The sequence below is a fragment of the Manis javanica genome, chromosome 14 (assembly GCF_040802235.1).
Source record: "Manis javanica isolate MJ-LG chromosome 14, MJ_LKY, whole genome shotgun sequence".
In the NCBI taxonomy this organism is placed as follows: Eukaryota; Metazoa; Chordata; class Mammalia; order Pholidota; family Manidae; genus Manis; species Manis javanica.
This window is the reverse complement of record NC_133169.1, coordinates 60,607,288-60,629,233: the sequence shown is the minus strand read 5'-3', so window position 1 is coordinate 60,629,233 and position 21,946 is coordinate 60,607,288. Positions and strand designations below refer to the sequence as shown.

Below are 21,946 nucleotides of genomic sequence, written 5' to 3'. Positions count from 1 at the left end.
GTAAAGATGCTACTACAGAAAGAAAGAAAATGATATGTGGGCATTAACTAGGGACATGTACATAATGGGAATGTTTCTGAATCTGAGAATTCAAACATATTTTAGAGAGCTGAGTCTGGGGTAGGGCAGCTAGAAGGAGCCCCAGGATTGGAAGGGACTGGTCTCCAGCTTAAGAATCTGATGAGAAATGGGAGGGGAGGACAATGAGCAAGAATTGCTATCGCTGATGGGCCAACTAGTGCATGCATCTCCAGTGACATCTGTGTAAGCCCCACAAACTACACACGAACACAGCAGCTCAAAAGGCACAAGGACCCTGGGAATCTGAGAGAGAGAAACCATGGCCTTTGGTAATTAAGTCAAGTTCTGAGTGTGGGACCATATACCCCATTTTCAAACTTGAGTTTTTAGTCCTGGTGTGGTTTTAGGAGTATGTATATTACGTAGGGAGAAGCACCTAGTTTCTCACCATTAAAAATGATGGTAAATGTGGGACTTTTTTTTTAGATGTTTTTTAGATGTTTTTAGATGTTTTTTTAGATGTTTTTAGATGTTTTAGATGAGGAAGTTCCCCTCTATTCCTAGTTTACTGAGAGTTTTTATTATGAGGGTTTTTATCATCAATGTTAGATTTTGTCAGATGCTTTTTCTGCTTCTATTTATATGATCATATGATTTTTCTTCTAGGCTTCTATATGTATGTATATGTATGTAATATATACACATGTATACATACATATTACATATATGTGCATATATGTACATATTACATATATGTACATACAATATAGAATATAAAATACAAAAACACAAATACAGTATACATATATTATGCAAATTTGTGTATACTGTATGTATATTGATGGGGTGTCTTTTTAAATGTGCCTGATAAAACCTCTGAAATATCTTTACCTGTGTTAATACATTCCACATGTAGCAAGACAGCACTGAAAGGGTACATTAGGGGTACAAAATATTAGAATGAATTATTGATTGAAATCAAGAAGCAGAGCTATACTGAGAAACTTGGAGAATTAAAAAAGGGCAGTAGCTTAGGAAGAACCTTGTCTTTGTCCCTCCCTGAACTCCCACTCACTAAGGAGGGCCAAGAAGGGGGAGTGATGGAGAGGAAGGGTTGGCAACACCTGGAGAATGGGACTCAGTGGCCTCCCAACCTCTCACGGAGGTGATGTGCCTCTCCACCCACTACTCAGGGTGATCAGCACCCTCCTCCAAAGCCCTTCCCCCAGAGGCCTTGAGGTTAGTGCCTGTGGGATCTAGGACACGCATTCAGGTTACCTAATGGTATCGTAAAAATAGAGGAGAGTCTGCCTAAGCAGGGGATGATCTCAGAATTCAACCAGCTGAAGTATCCCGTGGAGGGTAAGAACTGATTGAATGATTATCTGAGAGAAGAAGCAGGTGGAGACAGGCAGGGTGTAGTCTGGATATGAAGACAGCTAAACACGCCTCTGCTAAGCAGGATGGGTGAGCAAAAGCTGTTGTGTTCTGCTCTGTTTTACCCTGCCTGCTGAGCGGGGCTGATCCTGGGAGCAGAGGCTGGAGCTGGCTGTGGCTGGTGGGAGCGGACTGTTTGTCTCCTCTCGGCTCCATATTCAGTGAGAGCATACAGTAGCTCGAAATCAGTCATGATAGAAATATTTAGTATTTATACCATAGAAATAGGCAAATGGTATAAATCATAGCTTGCTTTTAAAAAATTCTTGTAGAGCACCGGATGTCAAGTATTTACTTGCGCACCACTGGGGCCTATTCTCTCTGCTAATGTAAGTCAGAAATTCACATGTTGAATTGTGTCTTGTTTTAGAGTGAGCTCTCACATACTGTCAGCTTGCTTTGTTGACAGAGAGACTGGTCTGGCCTTACTCCACAGTGACTGAAGGAGGTCTATCTCATTAGACTGCCATGGCCCAGTGTTTGATTCTCAGTCTGAATCAGACACTTCTGCCCTGGGGTGGGGATGTGCTCAGACTCCAGAATAACCCTGTCATGAATTTAGGGTCCTGGGCATTTTGCTGCTTCAGAACTGCCAGATTGTTTATCTGGGGGTGAGAAGGTTGGAGAAAAACAATAGTGTTGCCCTTATTGAATTTCATTCCATGCCAGCAAGTCTGTGGTTGGTAATCAGCCTTACTATACAAGTCTTTCAGGAGATTATTTCTGAATTTCAGAAGTATTTAAAGAAACTCAGATCCCTGAAAATTCCATATGAGTTTGATCAGTGCAGTTTGACTCTGATTAAACTTTGCCTGGGCCTCAAATGCAAATATGTACTGATTCTGTACATTGATGTTAACATGCTTTTGATACGGTTGTTTAAATACTGAAAGATCACTGCTACCTGTAAATGAAAGATTCACATGGATAGGGAAATATTTACCTTAGAGTGAGTCTGTAGGACCCAGAATAATTCTCGTATTTTCACATAATGGGAAACTATATGTGTGTGGTATAAGAATAAAATAGTGTCCTCTGTTTATAAGAGGTAAAATCAATTGTTGAAAAACATGTGTATCTGAGTTGACCCTTGCAGGAGGCAGTTGGCCTGTGGTATGTGGTATGGCAGCCTTTATGCATGGGGGCTTGTGAAGTGTGTCATATTTTGGAAGAAGAAAGAAAGTGGCTAGTTTACATATGGACCCCAAATAATTTAAAATCTAGCAGATTGTTAAGCAATAATCTGATGTAATTTACTTTTAAATTCAGTCCTCAGAATACACACTCATGGTTCTCAGAGGCTCCTGGGCTCTGAGATTTGTCCTTGGAGTGTCCTTGGGGTGGCATGAGAGTAATCGAGGCTCCGAGATTTCTTATTTCAAGAGGTCTCCAGTGCTGGAGTGGAGGTGTACCAAATAGGCAACCCCATTATTCCTGCCTTCTGTTACGTATATGCAGGTCTTCCAAACTCAGAGAGGCATGAGAGAATAGGTGGTAGAAGCAGATGAAAGCTAAGCACTGTTTTAAGTACCTGCATGTATTTACATATTCAGTCAATAATCTTCCTGACCTTCCCTAACATGATGTTTTAAGATAGTTAAAAAAAAAAGAAGATACATTTAACATAGAGAAGATTAAATGAGGCACTGGGAGCGCCAAGGGCAGAGTTTTATCAGTGAGTCTCACAGTTCATGTGCATGTTCTGCACGTTCACCAGGAGTGGAGCACACATTAACGCTGGCTCCCCTGGGACCAGTGCTGAAGGTAAAATGTGATGGGCTCCGTGAAACTAAAACTTAGAATGCCCATACAGCCAAAACAAACCAGTTACTTGGAGAAAAACAAAACTCTTCCTGCCACCAAGACAGATTCCTCCTCTGGGCCCCCTTAAAGAGAGGACCCTCTGTAAAATGCCCAGCAGAATCCTTAGCAACCTCCTCAGAGCAAAGCTGCTGTGAGGTTTTGTAGAGCTCTCACTTAACAGTGTTTCTCAGTGTGAGCTGATGGCATTGTATTGAAATGTAGTTTAGGAAACAAAATGCATGGGCAAGCAGGCACAACGCTTGCTGCTTAGTGCAGGAGCTGATGTTAGAGTTCGTGGTGAATGGACAGACAATGGCTTGACTGAATATCCCTCAGATATATTCTCTCTAAGTTCTTCATAAATAATATGTCACTCAGGTGACATTTTGCTAAGTATAGTGGGATCGTAAGTTCAACATTAGCCTCCCTGACAACCAGATTATAGAGATTTTAAGAATAGCAATGCATTTAATCTTATCTTACTAATAGCCTATTAATAGAACTAATATAGTTACACTTTATTATTGCCGTTTTACAGAAGAGTAAATTGAGATGCACATTGGATAACTTGCTCAAGTTCACTCAGCTAATAAGAGCAAATGACACAGAGTTTTGGTCCTTGGGTCTGTCTACTCCAGTGTCCATTTCTTGACACATGAACCTTCTGCTCCTGCTTTCCTGCTACTGGGTGACTGAGGGAAATGACCCAAAGGCAGCACGAGAGGCTGCTCACTCTCGTCTTCTCCACTCCCAGTGCTGGGCCACCGTGGCTCTAATAGGGCACATCTGGTATAGTCTGGGGTTTCTGACTCCACCCGGTGGTACAGTATGTCTTACACATTTTTGTTAGGTAACCATTACTAGAAGACCATACACCCAGATATGTGAAAACTGAGTATCTTGAAGCCTGTTAAGGATGAACTATGGGGAAGACAGAGGGTAGGGAAACTGGTAAGTAAAAGATAATAGTTGGCAAACCTCAACTCAGAGCAGCTTTTGTCAAGGCGATGTTACTAGGTATGATCATCACAGACCAACAAAGAAAGGCTATTTCTTTTCTGCAGCACATCTCAGAGCATGCAGAAGGCCCATGGGCTTTGTGAGATGTCATGAGCACTGCACTGTGAGGTGCTCCTTAAACATACTGGACCTAAGACCTTTCTTTGCAGTGGATCCTAGAGCAGTACGCACGGCTCATTTAGGAAGTGTTACTCTACAAGAGTGGTTCTCATTTGGAATCGTCTGGGGAGCCTTTAAAAAAACCTACTGATCCCAGAGACCCAAACCAGAACAATTAAGCTGGAATATTGATGGCGGGAAGAGCTGGTATTTTTTAGAAACTCTCCAGGTGATTCTAATGCCCAGCCAGTGTTGAGAACAAACCTTCTAGGGGAGCTAGTTCTCCAGCAATATGCAGACCTATGTAGCCCTGGCTCTCAATGAATTCCTGCCTCTCTAACAAGAGTTAGAACCTGTCAGTGACTTTATCAACATAATCCCATCAAACCCTACTTCATTTTCTTTTGAGCTCCCACTGTCTCATGCTTCGCCTTCCAACCCAAGTCCCCAAAGCTTGGTCTGTCCAGCCTGTCTTGTACAGTTCCCATTCACTCCTAGGTCAGGGGAACTCTGGTTTCTGTATCTTTCCTAAAATTCAGTCTTGATTAGATAGGCAACTAATGACTTCCTTGTCCGGGCCAAGCCAAATAGTTATAACTCTGGGATGTTATAACTCTGAAATTTACAACTGCAACATTTTAGCACTCACTGGTACTATATGCATCAGTTTCTCCCTTCCTTATATCTTCCTTTGTCTCTTATCCCTGATTTGGACATTAATAAAATTTTACAGTTTTTTAGGCATTGGGAGATTACATCATATATATCCATTATTGATTTGGGTGTTATTATAGTTCTAATTAAATATATCTGAAATTTCCTTTTTATTACCACATGCTTAACCACTTCTGAGCTGTAGCTTTTCACAAGAACCCCCCTCTCCTGCCCCCACCCCCCACACCAATGAAGTTGATTGAGCAGCAAAATACATTTTTAGGAGAAGTTTTCTGTTTTCAAATGCTACTAATGGTCATTTTTAATCCAAGTCTGGAATGTAAAGGCAGGACACAGTGGAAAACATGCATTTTTAGTAATATCCTTGTGTGCCAGGAACACACAGATTGGTCTGGAAGAACGGTCTCAATATAGAACCTAATCTGAAACTGAACACCAAGGAGTAAGAGAAGAATGTTAGTTCTGTGAATCCCTTCTGCACGTCTTAGGTACATTCTGCATTTCAGGCTCTGAGGCATTCACTACAACAGTAGCTTATGACGGCTGAAACACAGAAATGCATGCGGCAGGGAGTACTTGGAGGTGGTGGAAACCCCACAAGGAAACATCGTCAAGCATACTGAGATCTTGGACTTAACACATGAATCAAAAAGCACAGAAAGTTGAAGCTAAGACTTCCCTAAATATGTGTATGAGAAGAGGGACAATAGAAAGAATCATGGTGTTTGTTAGATTTAGTTTGTTCCAACAGCCTTGGAAGAAATAGTGTCTCGGGGTGTGTAGTCATGTCAACCACAGAGGTGGAGCGATCTCGGCCTGAGATGTCCCACGGAACCCTAGTGGCAGAACAACAGAGGGAACAATAAGAAAGCAGAAGGAACATGGCAGCAAAAGGACAGCGAATAGCCTGTGCCGAGAATAAAAACCCAGTGTGAGGGAGCTGTGAAGGGTAAATGTGAATCATGACAGTAAACTCTTATAAGCTTTGAAAAGGAACTTAAACCCTAAAGGCCGGTTAAGAGGTGGAAGTTCTTGAATTGTCAGTTGAAAGCAAATGCCTGACTTAAGTGAAATACGTCCAAATTGCATAAAGTTATTCTTGAAAAGCATCAGTAAACAGGCTAACCTGGAGAAATGGATGGCATGAAGTGACACACTAAGGCTAAGTTAAAGTGATACCAAACATTTTCTGCTGGTCACTGGTTGGCTGGTAAGCAGAGAGAGATGCCTGCAGGGAGCAGGCACCGGTGTGGGAGACAGACATACAGGAATCAAGCCACAGGACTCCAGGAGTTTCTGGAGTGTTATATGTGGAATACGGAGGGACCGGCCTTCCACTCTTCATCAAAGGAATTGAGTTGCATTGGGAGTTTCTGTTCTGAGGCTCTGCTGTGGAATGAATTGTGTCCTCCAAAATGCTTGTTGGAGTCCTAACCTCCTCCAGTCTATCAAAATGTGACCTTATTTGGAAATAAGATCATTATAGGTATAATTAGTTAAGATGAGGTTATACTGGAGTAAGTGTCAACCCAATTTTCCCAACCAATGAGTGGTATCCTTGGTTACAAGGGGAAATTTGGACAGATGGACACACACACACACACACACACACACACACACACACACGAATGCCAGCAGAATATTGGAGCTGTGTGCCTCAAGCTCCTACCGGAAGCTGGGAGAAAGGCCTAGAACAGCCTTTCCCTAGAACCTTCAGGCGGAGCCCAGCTGACCTCGTGCTCTGGGACTTCTGGCCTCCGGAACAGGGAGACAATGCATTTTTGTTGTTTAAGTTATTCAGTTCGTGGCATTTGTTACCGCAGCCCTAGGAAATGATTACAGCCTCCCATGAGTCTCTTCTTTGAGCATAATTCCTGCTTTTCTACCTCTCGGAGTGTGTCCAGAAGACAGCAAAATTCTTTGAGGAGGGAATGTCGGTCAGGAAGGTTGGAGGTAGCATGGGGTGAATGTAATGGTTGGTAGATGCTATTTTGGGGCAAAGACTTGAGAAGGCTGTGTGGGATGGGCAGCAGTCGTGTGGTAGGTCAGAGGCTCTTCCGGGGCAGTGGGGGGATTTGCTCTCGGTAGGAAAGCCTGGCACTAGAACAAGGAGTGGCGTTTGGAGGGAGGCAACCCCGCCAGCCTGGACCACCTCAGAGATGCTGGATGGGCAGGGCTATGAGCACCCTTCCCAGGAGATGTGGGAGGTATGGTCCCTTAAAAGGATTTTGAAGTGTCTGAGTCATCTTACTTATTATTATTGGGTTTTTTTTTTGCTATTTATGTGTTTTAATGAAAATAAACAATATGATAAAGAAGTTTAACAATTACACACCAAAACCAAGCTAGGAGATGATATGGACTGGAGGCAGGGGTGGGGAGAATACTCCCATGTCCCCCCGACCTTGCCACCCAGGCCGTGTACTGCAAATTCGATAGTTTTTGGAATGTGACACCAAATTTTTCCCCCTCTCTTCTTCCACTTTCTATTTATGATGAAACTGAGATCATGCGGTTTGCTTATGGTCAGGGAAGCTCTGTTACTTTTTGCTACAGAATCTGGTTTAAGTGCCAGGATTTTCTGCCTCTTGGGATTTCCTTTGGGATTTTATCTTTGCATCTGAAATATGCTCTTTTATTACCATCGCATGGATACTAGTGGCACATGCAGCCAGATGCCAGAGAAATTTTGTAAAGAAAACCTACATGATCACAAAATAGTCTGAAAATGTTATTTCTTTAGGCTGAATAATTGACATACAAAATTGCATTAGTGTCAGATGTACAACATAGTGATTCACAATTTATATATGTTGTGAAATGGACACCACAATAAGTCTAGTTACCATCTGTCAGCAGAAAAAGTTTTTACAATACTATTGACTATATTCCCTCTGCTGTGCATACATCCCTGTGACTGACTTATTTTATAACTGGAAGATTGTATCCTTTCATCCCTATTTTTGTCCATCCCCCCCACTACTCTCCCCTTTGGCAACCTGCAGTATGTTCTCTGTATCTATGGGTCCTTTTGTTTTGTTGGTTCATGCGTTTTCTTGAGTCCACATGTGAGTGAAGTCATGTGGTATTTATATTTTTTCACTTAGCATAACACCCTCTAGGTCCAACCGTGTTGTTATGAATGGCAGAATTTTACTCCTTTTTATGGTTGAGTAATATTCCATTATGTGTGTGTGTATAGACCACATCTTTATCCATTTATCTATTTATGGTTACTTAGGTTTAGGTTGCTTGCATATTGTATGTTGAGTATTGTAAATAATGCTATTAATACAAGGGTGCATATGCCTTTTCAAATTTGTGTTTACATTTATTCAGAGAAATACCTAGAAGTGGATTTGTTGCATCATATGGTGGGTCTGTTTTTACTTTTCTGAAGAATCTTCATACCATACTGTTTTCCCTAGTGGCTGCACAGTTTACATTCTCACCAATAAGGTATGATGGTTCCCTTTTTTCCATAACATGGCCGATGCTTGTTATTTCTTATCTTTTGATACTAGCTGTTCTGACTGGTATGAAGTAGTTTTGATTGCATTTCCCTAGTGAATAGTGATGTTGAGCATCTTTTTGTGTGTCTGTGGCCATCTGCATGTCTTTGGGAAAAAATGTCTATTTGGGTCCTCTGCCCATGTTTTAATTGGATTATTTGCTTTTTGGTATTGAGTTGTATAAGTTATTTATATATTTTATATATTAATCCCTTATCCGATACCTGATGGACAAATATTTTCTCCCACTCAGTGGACAGTCTTTTCATTTGCTGATGGTTGCCTTTGCTGTGCAGAGGCTTTTGAGTTTGATGTAGTTTCCACTTGTTTATTTTTGCTTTTGTTGCCTTTGTTTTGGTGTCAGATCCAAAAAATCTTTAACAAGAGTGATTTCAAGATGCTTATTGCTTATGCTTTCTTCATTTATGGTTTCCATTTTGAGTTAATTCTTGTGTATGGTATAAGATAATGGTACAGTTTTATTCTTTTGCATGTCACTCTCCAGTTTTCCTAGTACATTTATTTGAAGAGACTGTCCTTTCCCATTGTATATTCTTGTGGAATGTATTCTTAAGTAGGCAATTGACTTCTCAGAAATGCAGAATTAATTATAATTCTTTAATGAATGAATTTTAAAAAGTTGAAGGTAATAGTGGTCTGGGACTAGATTCATAGCATATCCCATATGAACAGAAAATGTTCAGAAAAATTTATATGAGTTAAAAATGACCAGGCAGAGATGGTTAAATATGTGGCAATTACTTTTTACTTAAGGTTAGTTTTAATTACCATTTTAGTCAGTTAAGGCTGACATAACAAAATACCATACTAGGTGGCTTAACCAGTGGACATTTATTTTCTCATATTTCTGAAGGGCAGAAATCTAAGATCAAGGTGCCAGCATGGCTGGATTCTGGTGAGAGCTTTCTTCCCAACTTTCTTCCTTTGCCTAGATAGCTGCCTTCTTGGTCACTTTGGGCTGTGTCCTTGCGTGGCAGGGACGAAGAGAGGGCAAGGGAAAAGGAGAGGGAGACAGTGAGCCCTCCCTGGTGTCTCCTCTCATAAGGGCACTAATCCCATCATGAAGGCCCCATGCTCATGACCTAATCTAAACCCAGGGCTGTCCCCCAAATCCCCGTTTCCAAATGCCATCACACTAAGGGTTAAGGCATCAACATACAATTCTTTTTGTGTGGGGGGGACACAATTCAGTCCATAGCAATTACCAAGAATTTTGCATTTCTCTGTAAGCACAGAACTAAGCGTAGTGGGCAGAGGAATGTTCATCCTAATGAAGTAACATCCTAATTCCTAGATACTGTGATGGTTACCTTTCATAGCAAAGGGCCTCTGTAGATATAATTGAGTTATAGATCTTAATATAGGGAGATTATCTGAGTGGTCTCAGTGTAATCACAAGGGCCTTAAAAAGGGTAGAGGGAGGCAGAAAAGAGTCAGCCCCAATGTACATAAATAGTAATGAGCTAAATGTTTAGTCATATTTTAACTTATATGTTACATTTAAAATCGGAGATCAGGTGTCACTTAATATTTTCTTATACTTTTACTATCAAATCATAACATTTTATTCACAAATATCTCTGACAGTCCTTCTCTGAAGTGTGGTAAATCCTCCCTTCTTTGGTTTTTGAGTTCAGTACTTATCTTGTGTCTCAGGCAGATCCGTATCTTGTCCTTGGACCTGCAGAGATTAAGGCCAGCTGCAAAGTCAGAGGGACTACAGTGGTCAGTACGCATCGGTGCCTGAGCACAGCAGCGAGAACACATGCCTTGAGGCAAAACCATAAAAGGTGATGTAGGACCCACCTAGTCCCTGACATGCTCATGCTTGTAAAACAGGTATCATGACACGAGCAAGCCAAGCAACCATAGAGAAAGGCCCCCTGTTTGAGTCCCAGTCAAGGTCCTGCTAACAATGACCAGACATGCTGACTGACTGAGTCTCCGGGTGATTCCAGTCTCCAGCCTTTGATGTGTCCCTGCTTGGCACCCGCTGGAGCTAACATGACCTGTCCAAAAAATCCTGACCAAATTGCGGATGCATGAGCAGAAAAAAAAATGTCACTGTTTCTAAGCAATTCAATCATGTTTCGGTGTGGCTTGTCACACATGCATAGCAATAGAAAACTGCAGTAAATGACACATTTCTACCAGACCAAACATATTCCTTACCCCTCAGTACTCACTGACAGGGCTTGAACCTGTCTTCCTAGTCTGGTCAGTGCTGACCCATCCCTCTCGCACTGTTTCATTAAATTTGAGCAATGGTTCTTTACAACTTTCTTGCTACCGAACCTAGTTATGTTCTTTTGTTCATGTAGGCTCAATGAAATATGCCTATTTTTCAAGGTCCGTAATTTATGCCCTGCATTGCACATCTGTTGTCTTGTTTTTGCCATATCCAAGACCCCTGGTCTGGTGCCACTGTCTGATTTTCTTTTGGGGAAACCGTCTCCTCTTAACACCCTATCCAGAGGCATCATGTGGGAAGCCTTAGCTTCCAGGCTAAGGTGGGCGAGGGGCCCACCCAGACTTAGTTGGCATGTTCCATCTGCCTAGCTGGGATGACTAGTTCAAGAGTGAGCACATGCCCTGAGTTGGTCCAATGAGATGGACTCCTGGACTTGTCCCAGAACAATCTTTCAGTGCTGCCTGCTGGACCTGAGGCTGTTGGCCCAGGGCTGTCGGCGGCCAGCACACAGTGGGGACCAGAGGAGGAAGCCTGCCTGGAGGAAAGCAAAGCCACGTGTCCAAGTTTTCATCACATCTTTGGAGCATCTGAATTCAGCCATGCCTGAAAGTCAATCCTCCCTCCACTCACACCTTCTTAGTTTTGTGAGCCAAGCAATTCCCTTTTCAGCTGAAAGCCAGATGGAGTTAGACTTCCATCACTTGATAACTGTAGAGTCCTGGATAGCTTAGACGACATCTTTCTAATCAATATGGCAATTCTTGAGGGCCTATTTCACGTGTGATTCTGTACGTGGAGTTGGCAGGAATGGTGAGCAAGGTAGGGTCACACAAGGCTATGTTTGTCCTCTATTCTTGTCCTCCTTTCAGCCCTTCAGTGCCATTCCTCATGATGCCATTGGATTATAGTCCTTTCCACGGCCACTTTGCAGTGAGATTCACTATAGGCATGCCATTATAAGCTTTGTGAAGACGGGAACCATTCATATTATCTGATTACACAAGAATCCATGTATGAAAGTGTGGGCATATAATATGTACCCAGGAGATAATGTTTCTTCTTTCTTTGACAGGGCACCTAGCATGAGTCTTGTTTATAGTTGTTGAGTGACATGTATACTAATCTTTGTCTTTAAGTAATTCTAGATAACATTTACGGAACGGTTATTCCATGCCAGGCATAAATACCATTTCAGTTAATTCTCACAGTGACATAGAGAGAGATGTTCTATGCCTCTTCCTTTTGTGCAGGTGGAAAAATCCCCAACAAATTAAAGGTTGGAGAGTTAAAAAAATCTTGTCCCTAGTCTCACAGGCAGTGAGTAGCAGAGTGAGGATTCTAGTTCACGTCTTTTTCACACCAAGTGCTTCACTCCTGGCCCTCACACCATGCAAAATGCATGGGATTTCTTGCTTGAAATCATTCTGAATACCCATTCAGAATGAGAGCAAATTGGTTGGGTTAAACAGAAACCTTCAAAGTGTGGGAAATCAGCCCTGATGTTAGTGCGGTGGTGCCACCCAGGCTGTAGGAGCGGATCAGCAGTGTTTTGGGAGGTGGATTGGGTGAGCAGAAATTTGGAGTGCTTCGCCACGAGCCAGATAGCAGGAGCGAATTGCCTGAGCTTTGTTCTTCCTACAGCAGCCACAGATGTGAAGAAAATGATGAGTAAAAATTGCAAGAGCCTCTTCTGAAAAGTGTTACAAATCCGATGGCTGCCAGCCAGGCTGCAGAGAAACATGATGGGGATGGAGACGAAGAGCTTATGAGGAAGCAAAATATAAAAATCTAATCAAGGGTAAATGGGCATAAGAAGTTCTTGATGGTTGCAATGAAGACCTGTACAGAGTTTGAATGAATACTTGTAGGGAAATACACTATTTTAGGAGCCTCCAGGTAAGTTATCCTGTCTACCCACTGAAGGAATAGAACAGGCTCACTATTAAAATTCTGGTGGCTGTTTGGGAGAAGGAAATGCATTTGTAGGCAAATTGAAAAAGATGGCCATAGAATGTTTTTTTTCCGGTAGTGCCATGAAAAATTAAATATTTATAGATTTAAGAACACTCATAAAAAAGGCATATTTTTTCATCTTAATGTCTGGGTGGGTACTAAGTAGAACCCCTCAGGAGAAACTGCTCCCCTGAATCAGGGTCCCTGCCCTGGTCAGTCCTGTGGCTGGGGTGGGGGTTGGTACCTTAAGGGGAAGCGAGGCCTGTGGGTACAGCAGGGTGGGAAGGGAGAACTTCCTTGACATTTGCATCTTGCACCATAGGTTTTGACATTTGAGAAAGAGGTCATGAAAAAAACTTTCTCATTTGATCGTTTGCAGGATTAGATGAATAATGCATCTGAAGTCTCTGCTCTTCTGTCTCATTCACTTGTGTACTTTCCCAGTAGTTTGAGAGCCCCTGGAGACAGGACAGAAACCAGGTCCCTCTTGTTGACTGCTGTGCCTGGCACTGAGTCTGTGCTCAACGAACACACATACTGGATTGAATTGATGCCTGCTGGTTGTGTATCTAGGAAGATGCAAAAACAATTTTCTCTTTAGTAGGTTTATTCTAAAGAAATTTGTGTCAAGAAAATGCTTTTCATAGAATACAAAATTTGCCTATGAGTGACCTCAAAATCCTGATGTTGGGTTGAAATGCCAGTTGCATTTAAGGACAAAAAATGGGGATGAAGGAGTGGGAATGGGCAGAGAACTTCCTTCACAAACATTAGTCCTCTCTAAGGAACATACTTTTCCTGGAGGACATTGTTTTAATCAAAAAGCACCTCATTGACAACTTACATGTGGTCTTTTAAGGATGCCATGTAGCAAGAACAAATCCTTGAACGTTCTTTTTTGTATCTGTCTCCAAAAGGGAAGAAAATGACAGAAAAGTGGAATTTACTAGACTCTGCTTAAAACCATTGCAATTTTGCTAACTGCCATTATAGTCTAGCTTAGTGATTTATAGTCTAGTGTACCTCTTCTAAGAGCCTAGCTCGGTGTGAGTGATATATAAATATACTGGAGAGGTATGAATAAGATATGCTCATAGAATGATAGCACATTTAAGAGCTGGTTTGGGGAGCAGGGTGGGTGTCCCGGAACTAGTCATGGCCAAGAAGAATCTCGAGGACAGGTGAGTTCACCAATTCTTTTGAGTCTTTCAAAACAGTCCCGTAATGGAAGTGTTGTTCTTATTTCACAGATGATACAACACTTCAGCTTTGTGAGAATACATTACTCTCCCAAATTCATGCTCTTCCTACTATACAATCATTTTACATTTTTTTGTTTTCGCCTGCCCGTTCCTTTCACCAGATTACATACTTGTGAAGCTATTCAGGACCACTGTAATTATTCTTTCAGTTTTTTGATATAACAAGCTATTTTTTGAATTCTGTAATATTTTGCTAGGTGAGTGTAGTATTCATGGCCACACTAGTGTTCAAGTATAATTTTTATAATCTTTGACTACTTTTATAACATAATTAACTTTGGTCCATTTAATAAATATTGCATACTGTTTAACTTACTACCAAAAATGTAAGAGAAATAGGATTTGGCCATAAATAAATTTATAAATATTAGATCATCTTTGATTTAGAGATTGAAGCCACAATAAAATACAGATTCAGTCTAATTTTCCATTTAAAAGTCAGTTAATTTGGTAATTTTTATGTTTTATTTACAAATAGGGTACATTGGAAGGTGCTAGGCTGCTGTTTACCAATGTTTACCCAAAACTTAGACATTTCAGAGGTTGGTAGCTTTAACTGCCAATAATTAAAAACCTAACTCAGTTAAAATTAATCACTGTGCTTTCTTTTTTCTGTGTTTTCTTTCTTAGCAGAGACTTTCTGCTGGCCTATATTATGAGCATATGCGTCTGACATACAGACCTGGTAACAAAATCGCACATACTGGTGGCTTTGTCTCTCTCACAGTTCTGGTGGCTGGAAATTCAACATCAGCATGCCAGCAGATTCGGTTCCCAGGTAAGGACCCACTTACTGGCATGCAGATTACTACCCGTGTCCTCATATGCTGGAGAGACAGAGAGCTCTGGCATCTCTTCCTCTTATAAGGACATTCATCCTGTCATGTGGACCCATCCTCATGACCCCATCTAACCTAAGTACCACCCAAAGGCCCCACGTCCAGAAATCATCACACTGGGGGGTAGGGCTTCAGCTTCAGCATAGGGATTTGGGGGGTGGAGGTGCAAACCTACAGTCCACCCCAGCCCACTTAGAGATGTCCTTTGGCTTGGATAGGAGGGGTCCTATGTCCTAACAGGGTGAGGGACTAGCAGGGCCAGCAGGGCATGGACACCCAGAGCCCATTCTCTCCCTTTCAGGTGACACTGAATGCCTGGGTGTCCATAACTTCCTGCCTAAACAGCCTGTACCTACTTCCAGGACCTGCAAGGCCCTTTCCCCTTTGACCTCTCCCTGCTGAAGTACCACCATGGAACTCCCCTCCCCATGAGGTGGCCAGCAGGTGGCGGTTTGGATTCGGAGGAAGAGTGGTTGGAATTTTTAAAGTGCTGGCCGGGTGTCCACAGACATTGGCACACGGGGGAATCTGGGAGAGAAGAGAGCTGGTTCTGCCCATGCCACCATGTTCCGGCACCACACTGAGAAGTGCAAGAATTCTACAGGCAACGCAGCCTCACCTTCCAGGTTATTAAGAAGGTATAGGTGTGAAGGTAAGAGATGAGAACATATTTTATTTCGATGATGAGGTAGATTTGTAACTTAAATATTTAGATATTGTTCCCTGGCTGTATTCTTCATGAGCCTTAGAAGTGGTTCTGTGAGTAATGCTTCTCATTAGTTTGTATTTTAATATTAGTAGTTTTATGCACCTTCAACTAGTATTAAATGTAAATTGAACAGTATGTGACCGAGAATAAAAACAACTGTGAACTGAGTACTGGTCAAAACCATCTCCGTGGCTGGTGGTGCTGAGCTGAATCATAAACCAACTAACTGAGCCAGGAGCTTGCTTGTCAGAAGTTCCACTAATGGCCATGGGGATTAATTTGATATATACTAAATGTAACACAAATTTCCCCATTATGAAAGGAAAATATATACACGATAGTAATTTGAGTCATTAATTTAAAAAAGTTTTCTTTCATCTCTGATGGCTACTCCTGTACTCTTAGTCTGTCCCTCGGATGTACTTGTCATATGACCTGGAATTTGCACTCTTAGAAAAATTTACAGAAAGGTGATTAGCTTGACATTGCTTTTATTCTTCCTTTTCTTCACTGAGCTCCATCCATATTGCCGTAGGGTTGAGTTTATTGCTTCTGATTTCTGCATAGTGTTCACAGAACACATGTATCCTCTTTAAGTAATCCATTCCCCTGGTGATGGGCATCTAGATGGCTTCTCTTTATTTTCACAAATAAAATATGAACATATATGTGCTCCTTACCAACCCATGTGAGAATTTCTCCAAGGTCTTTACTGGTAGGGCTTAAGCAAAGTTACTACATGAAATATTGCTGGATTGTTTCCCAGAACTGCGGGACCTGATTTAACTTCTGTGAACAGCTTATGTGTGTTCTCATATATCTACATCTTCCCCAACACTTAATGTTATCTGCTTTTCAAAACTTTGCAATTCTGATGCAGGGGAGCAGCATCTCATTGTTTTAATTCATTGGTATCTATTTTGATCTACAGTGCTTTTCCCAATCATTACTGACATTAACAAGTAAATGTTAACAAAATTATACTCTCCTTTTTCAGCCTTATGTTGTTTGTCTAGCTTGTGTCTGTTCTTACAGGTTCTTGTTCTCAATGGATAATTGAGACACGTCTTTTTTTTGTATGTGTATCTACTATGTGCCAGGTATGTATAAACTAATTTGACAGCTGCAGAAAATAGGAAGTGTTGGTAGTAGAAGTGGTCGTGGCATTGTGCTCAAATATCGTTCTGTTCCTTTTTCTGCTTTTATTCCTCCTCTTTCCCTTTTTACTTAACAATGAATTAGGTAATCAGTATACAGAGCAAGCAACATGGGTATTTCTTTCAGTTTTTACTTGTTTTTAAGCATCTGTTGAGCTTTGCCAGTAGAAGATTCTGCAGATTAATTCCATAGGGAAAAGTGGAGTTGTAAGAGGAAACAGAGTTTTAAAGATGTGATGAAACAATTGTGGGACAATGTTCCTTTAAGAAGAGAAAATGGTATTAAGGGGAAAATATGTCTAGAACCAGGTCATTCACCTGTTTTGAGATACAAAGGCTGAGCAAGTTCCTCAGGGAAAGGTTTGATGTTGATCAGACAGCTTGATATGGTCAACTCTGGTTTTTATGCCCATACCATGGGCTTTTAATTTGGATAATAAATTTACATGGCTTTCTTTTCTGGTATTTGTCTTTTATACTGCTATTTAGTTGACTTTCAAGCTGTATTTTCCCCTACTAGCCAGGAAAAGTTCTGAGGGTGGGTAGAGAAAGGGGATTTCCGAATTCTGTGTGGTGGTGATCAATGTGTGGCTGGTCACAATTTTGAAATATGACTCTTCTGCAAGGCAAGACCTGATCTGGAGTTTGTGGAAGAAATCTTTTTTTTGAAAGTTTGAAATTGTACTGCTGGGTGTTGACAGAACTACTTGACCTTGAGAACAAGGTCCCTACACTTGAAAGTATCGTCTCTTATTGCTAAAGCTATTTTTGCAGTCGACACAAACATCAATTTCACTTGTGGCCTCTCTTCTGTGCATTCCAGAAGTTCCAGTGAGTAGAACTTCACCTTGAGATGGAATTGTGTTCTCCCTAAAAGCAAACCCAAGAGCCACACTGGGTAAAGGGCTTTGTGGCCTGAACTGGAATCCTGTCCATGCTAAGTTTGGTAGGTGATCTGCTGCTTTCTTATTGCTAAATGTTAGTTCTCCACTCACTGTGTCCCTTTTGACCAGTATGACAACATTGAAGGAGCCAGCAAAATCTAGAAATAGAAAAGCAGTTATTTTAGGGTGGTGTTTGAAACTCTCTATGAGCTGTTAATTTCCTAAGGTAACATCTACTTTTGCTGCTGTCTGCTAGCTGTCCTCACATGCTATCATCTTGCCTATCACAAGCTGAGAGAAAATAGGTATCAACCTCCAGCTTTTTTCTCAAAGCTCTACTCATTAATAAACACTTCTAGAAAACAAACAAAAAAATCAGCTCTAAGATGCAGAAAGGATAATCAGTATAGGCTCCTCTTGAATCCAGTTTAGGATCATCTGAATGAACTAGGCAGGGAACCTCACATTGCTGTCTAATGGGAAATGGTTTCAAGTGGATGAGCCAAGGTTTCTCCTTGGCTGCTTGCCTGCCCTGACCCCACCCTGTTAGCTGCTACAGGAGGTTTAGCCATTACATTCCTCCTTTAGTATGAATGTATTCATCACATATTTCCGTGAGGGGAGTTTTCCAGGGTGAAGGAGAGAGTGGGTAAAGCTTAGGGCAAGAGAGAATGCCAGACACACTTCTCCTCGGGCCAGCACTTGACCTTATGTAACGGGGCCTCATGCTCCAACTTGTTTTCTTTGATTCTTGCTGAAGGATTTGTGTGGTGGATTGTGACTTAGTGTTTTCAAATCCTGGATTCAAGTTTTACCTTCCACCTAATCTGTTGTTTCATCTTCTACAACATGAGAAGATTATTTTATCTCACAGTGTGATGAAAGGTAATACTAAGTCCACAAAAATACTCCCTATTACTACATTTAATTCTAAATCTACAAAAATATTCCCTATTACTGAATTTTTACTGAAGTTTCCCCTTGGCAATGGTAGGCTCTCCATCACAATGTGATGGAGACTGCCTCAGGGGGCCGCATAGCCTGGCCCCCTCGTTAGTGCTTTGATGTTTGATGGCTTAGAGAACTTTGTTGCTGTGGTTGCTGTGTGGACTCTGTGTGTTCTTAGAAAAGCACTAACATAATTCTATACCTCTTTAGATTACTTTACTTTTGCAAGCATTTTGTTAATAGCGTGGGTTTGGAGAAATCTCATTTTTGTAACTATCTGATAAAACTGGAGGTGGTTAGCAGTAATTAGACTTCCCAAAATACCAACTTGCCTTAAGTCAAATTCACGCCCAGTAGATCTGAGTCTCTCTCTTGGCACAGTGTGGTCCAGAACCAGCAGCACCCAGGAGCTCATTAGAAATGCAGGCTCATGGGCCTAACCCAGATCACATATTTAACAAGACGTTCATGTATGTGAACGTTCAAGAACACTGCCCGGTCAGACCTAACTCCTAGTTTTCAAAAGGGGTGAAGGTAAGAATTATTTGCTATGCTGTTCTTGTCACTTGCTCAGCTATGTAGACTGGCCAAAAGAAATAAATTTATAGTCACCATATTAGGTTAAATAGAATGTATTAGATTCCTCCTTCATGTCAGATCTTATTTTAGGTGGGAGGGAAGCAAAAAGGAAGATATACATCATTTTAAAGCTGACACAGTATTACAATAAATGGCATGTAAGAGAGCATCGAACATTGCCCAGAGCAGGAAGACAGTGTCAGGCTTAAAAGCCTGCATTCTAGAGAGAAATAGAAGCCTGCTCCAGGACTTACCTCTGAGAGAGTAATTTGTAGACACTGATCCCATTTGACCCCAAGAAAAAGAACATTTTCTTATATAATTAGGATGTAATTATCAGAGTTAGGAACTTTAAACCAGGTTTGTTTTTTTGTAATCACAGTCCGTATTCAAATTTTGCCCGTTAGGGTGGAAACACACTGACCTTATCGTCTTTGGCTCTCTTGCAGGTGCTTCCATAGGCTGAACTTAACAGGAAGTAGACAAGCAAGGCAATCCAGATGATTTCATTCTTAGTGGTCAGCCTCTGGGAGGAGAGCGAATGGATCTCAGTGGGATTAGAGGAAACAGAATTACCAAGTAAATAATTGCAGACAGCACTGCAAGCAGAGGGAGCAGTATGTACAGAGGCAGTGAGGTGTGAAAGACCAAAAATTGTTGAGAAGCATTTTGGAGTGCATTGTCATCAAAGCAGCTAAGGTTGGGTCATTGGTAGAAGTATTACATATCAAGCTCTGAGGTCTTTGGAATTGGTTTTTGGGCAGGGAGTGGTAACAGTTCAGGGCAGAGATGAAGAAAGATTTGCTAAATTAGTTGCAGAGAAAAAGGCAAGGTATTTGGGACATTTATTTAAAAGATGTGATAATGGCAGCTGCCAAATGGTGGGGGTTGGGTGCCTTCCTATTTGACATGAGATTACAAATCTCATCAACTCTGTGAGACAGGTATTTTTCTCATTTTCTCAATTTTAATTATAAGACATAAAAATTGCTTGGAGTTGCCAGGGGGGCATACCAGGAGTTCTAACCAAAGCTCTTGGAAAATGGGAGAGAGGGGCAGATCTGGACTTGGGAGACATTCACCTTGTCCATGTAAGAGTTGCAATCAACAATCGGGGTACTATTTCTGTTGGTTCAGTATTTATATAGGTTATTTTTATTGTTGGTATAATTGGCCTATTCAACATGGCAGGGCAGCTGGGAGATCACAGAGGCTGTGGTTCAGCATGGCAACAGCAGAAGACCCTGTAGCATCTCACTGAGAAGCAAAGGGTTTAAGTTCTATATTAGGGAACTAAATGTAAATGGTATAAAATAAAATAATTTATAAAAACAAAACTGAATAAATCACAGATACATGCAGAAAAACAACATGCTACTGAACAACCAATGGGTCTAAAGAGACTGATACATTCATGAAAAGGAAAATGGAAGTACAACATACTAAAACTTATGGGGGTTGGGGAATGCATCAATAGCCATTCTAAGTAAGAGGAAGTAATAAAGATCAATGAAAGTAAGAGCTGGCTCTTTGAAAAGACTTAAAACTGACAAACCTTTGGCTAGACTCCTCCAGAAAGAAAGGGCTCAAATAAAAGAGGGAGCATTATGACATACAAGCAACTATATGTCAACAAATTTTCTCACAGAAATGAAAATAAGACTACCCACCTAAAAATGGCTGATGTTACCTTAAGGAGCCTGAAAAGAACAGAGGTCCCTGAGAAGAAATAAATTTCTTGAAACATACAAGCTACTAACAATGAATCATGAAGAAATGAACTCTAAACAGACTGGTTACTAATCAAGTACCAGTCAGTTTCACAGGTGAATTTTATTAAACATTCAAAGAGTTATTAACATCACTCCTCAGAGGGAATACTTTCAGACTAATTTTGCAAGCCCTGCCTTACCCTGATACCAAACAAGGACACGAGAATTTATAGGCCAATATCCCTAATGAATGCAGATATAAAAATCCTCAATATTAGCAAACAGGGTAGAATGACACATTGAAAGGTTCATACACTATGATCATTTCAATAGCTGCAAAAGAAGTATTTGACATAATTCAACAGCCAGTTACGATAAAAACTCTCAACGTTGTACTGGAAGTCCTAGCCAGAATAATTAAGTAAGTGAAAGAAAGGCATCCAAATTGGAAAGAAAAAAGTAAACTCTTTGTACATGACATGATATATATGTATATAGACATCCCTAAAGAGTCCACCAAAAATACTGTAAGAATAAAAGAATTCAGTAAAGTTACACACTAATAATAAATATCAGAAATTAGAAAATGATGCCACTTACAAGTACATCAAAAAGAATAAATTAACCTAGCAGTAAATTTAACCAAGGAGGTAAAGACCTGTATATTGAAAACTATGAAATTGATGAAATGAAGGGAAATATGTTCCATGTTTATGGACTGGAAAAATTATTAAAATATCCATACTACCCAAAGCAATCTACAAGCTCAATGTAAGTCCTCTGAAAATTGCAATCACATTTTTTTCACAGAAATAAAACAGTAAAATTTGTGCAAAACCAGAAAGGACCCTAAGTAATGAAAGCAATCATGAGAAAAAACAGCACAGCTGGAGGTATTATGCTTCCTGATTTCAAACTATATTGAAAAGCTCTAATAAGCAAAACAATATGGCATTGGCATTAAAACACACACAGGGATTACTAGAATAGAGAGCCCAGAAATAAACACATGCATATATTGTCAATTAGTTTATAACATAGAAATCAAGAAAATACCAGGGGGAGAAGACAGTCTCTTTAATAAGTGCTGCTGGGAGGACTGGATAGCTGAATGCAAAAGAATG

At 40.8% G+C, this 21,946-nt stretch overlaps 1 long non-coding RNA gene across 1 annotated transcript; it reads left to right on the top strand.

The window, feature by feature from the left end:
* Positions 1-14,631: 14,631 nt before the first annotated feature.
* On the top strand, positions 14,632-21,461 carry LOC118969990 (uncharacterized). Its single transcript, XR_005057798.2, has 4 exons — positions 14,632-14,772; positions 15,196-15,485; positions 17,523-17,645; positions 19,560-21,461. It is a non-coding gene; the product is annotated as an uncharacterized lncRNA (long non-coding RNA).
* Positions 21,462-21,946: the final 485 nt, after the last annotated feature.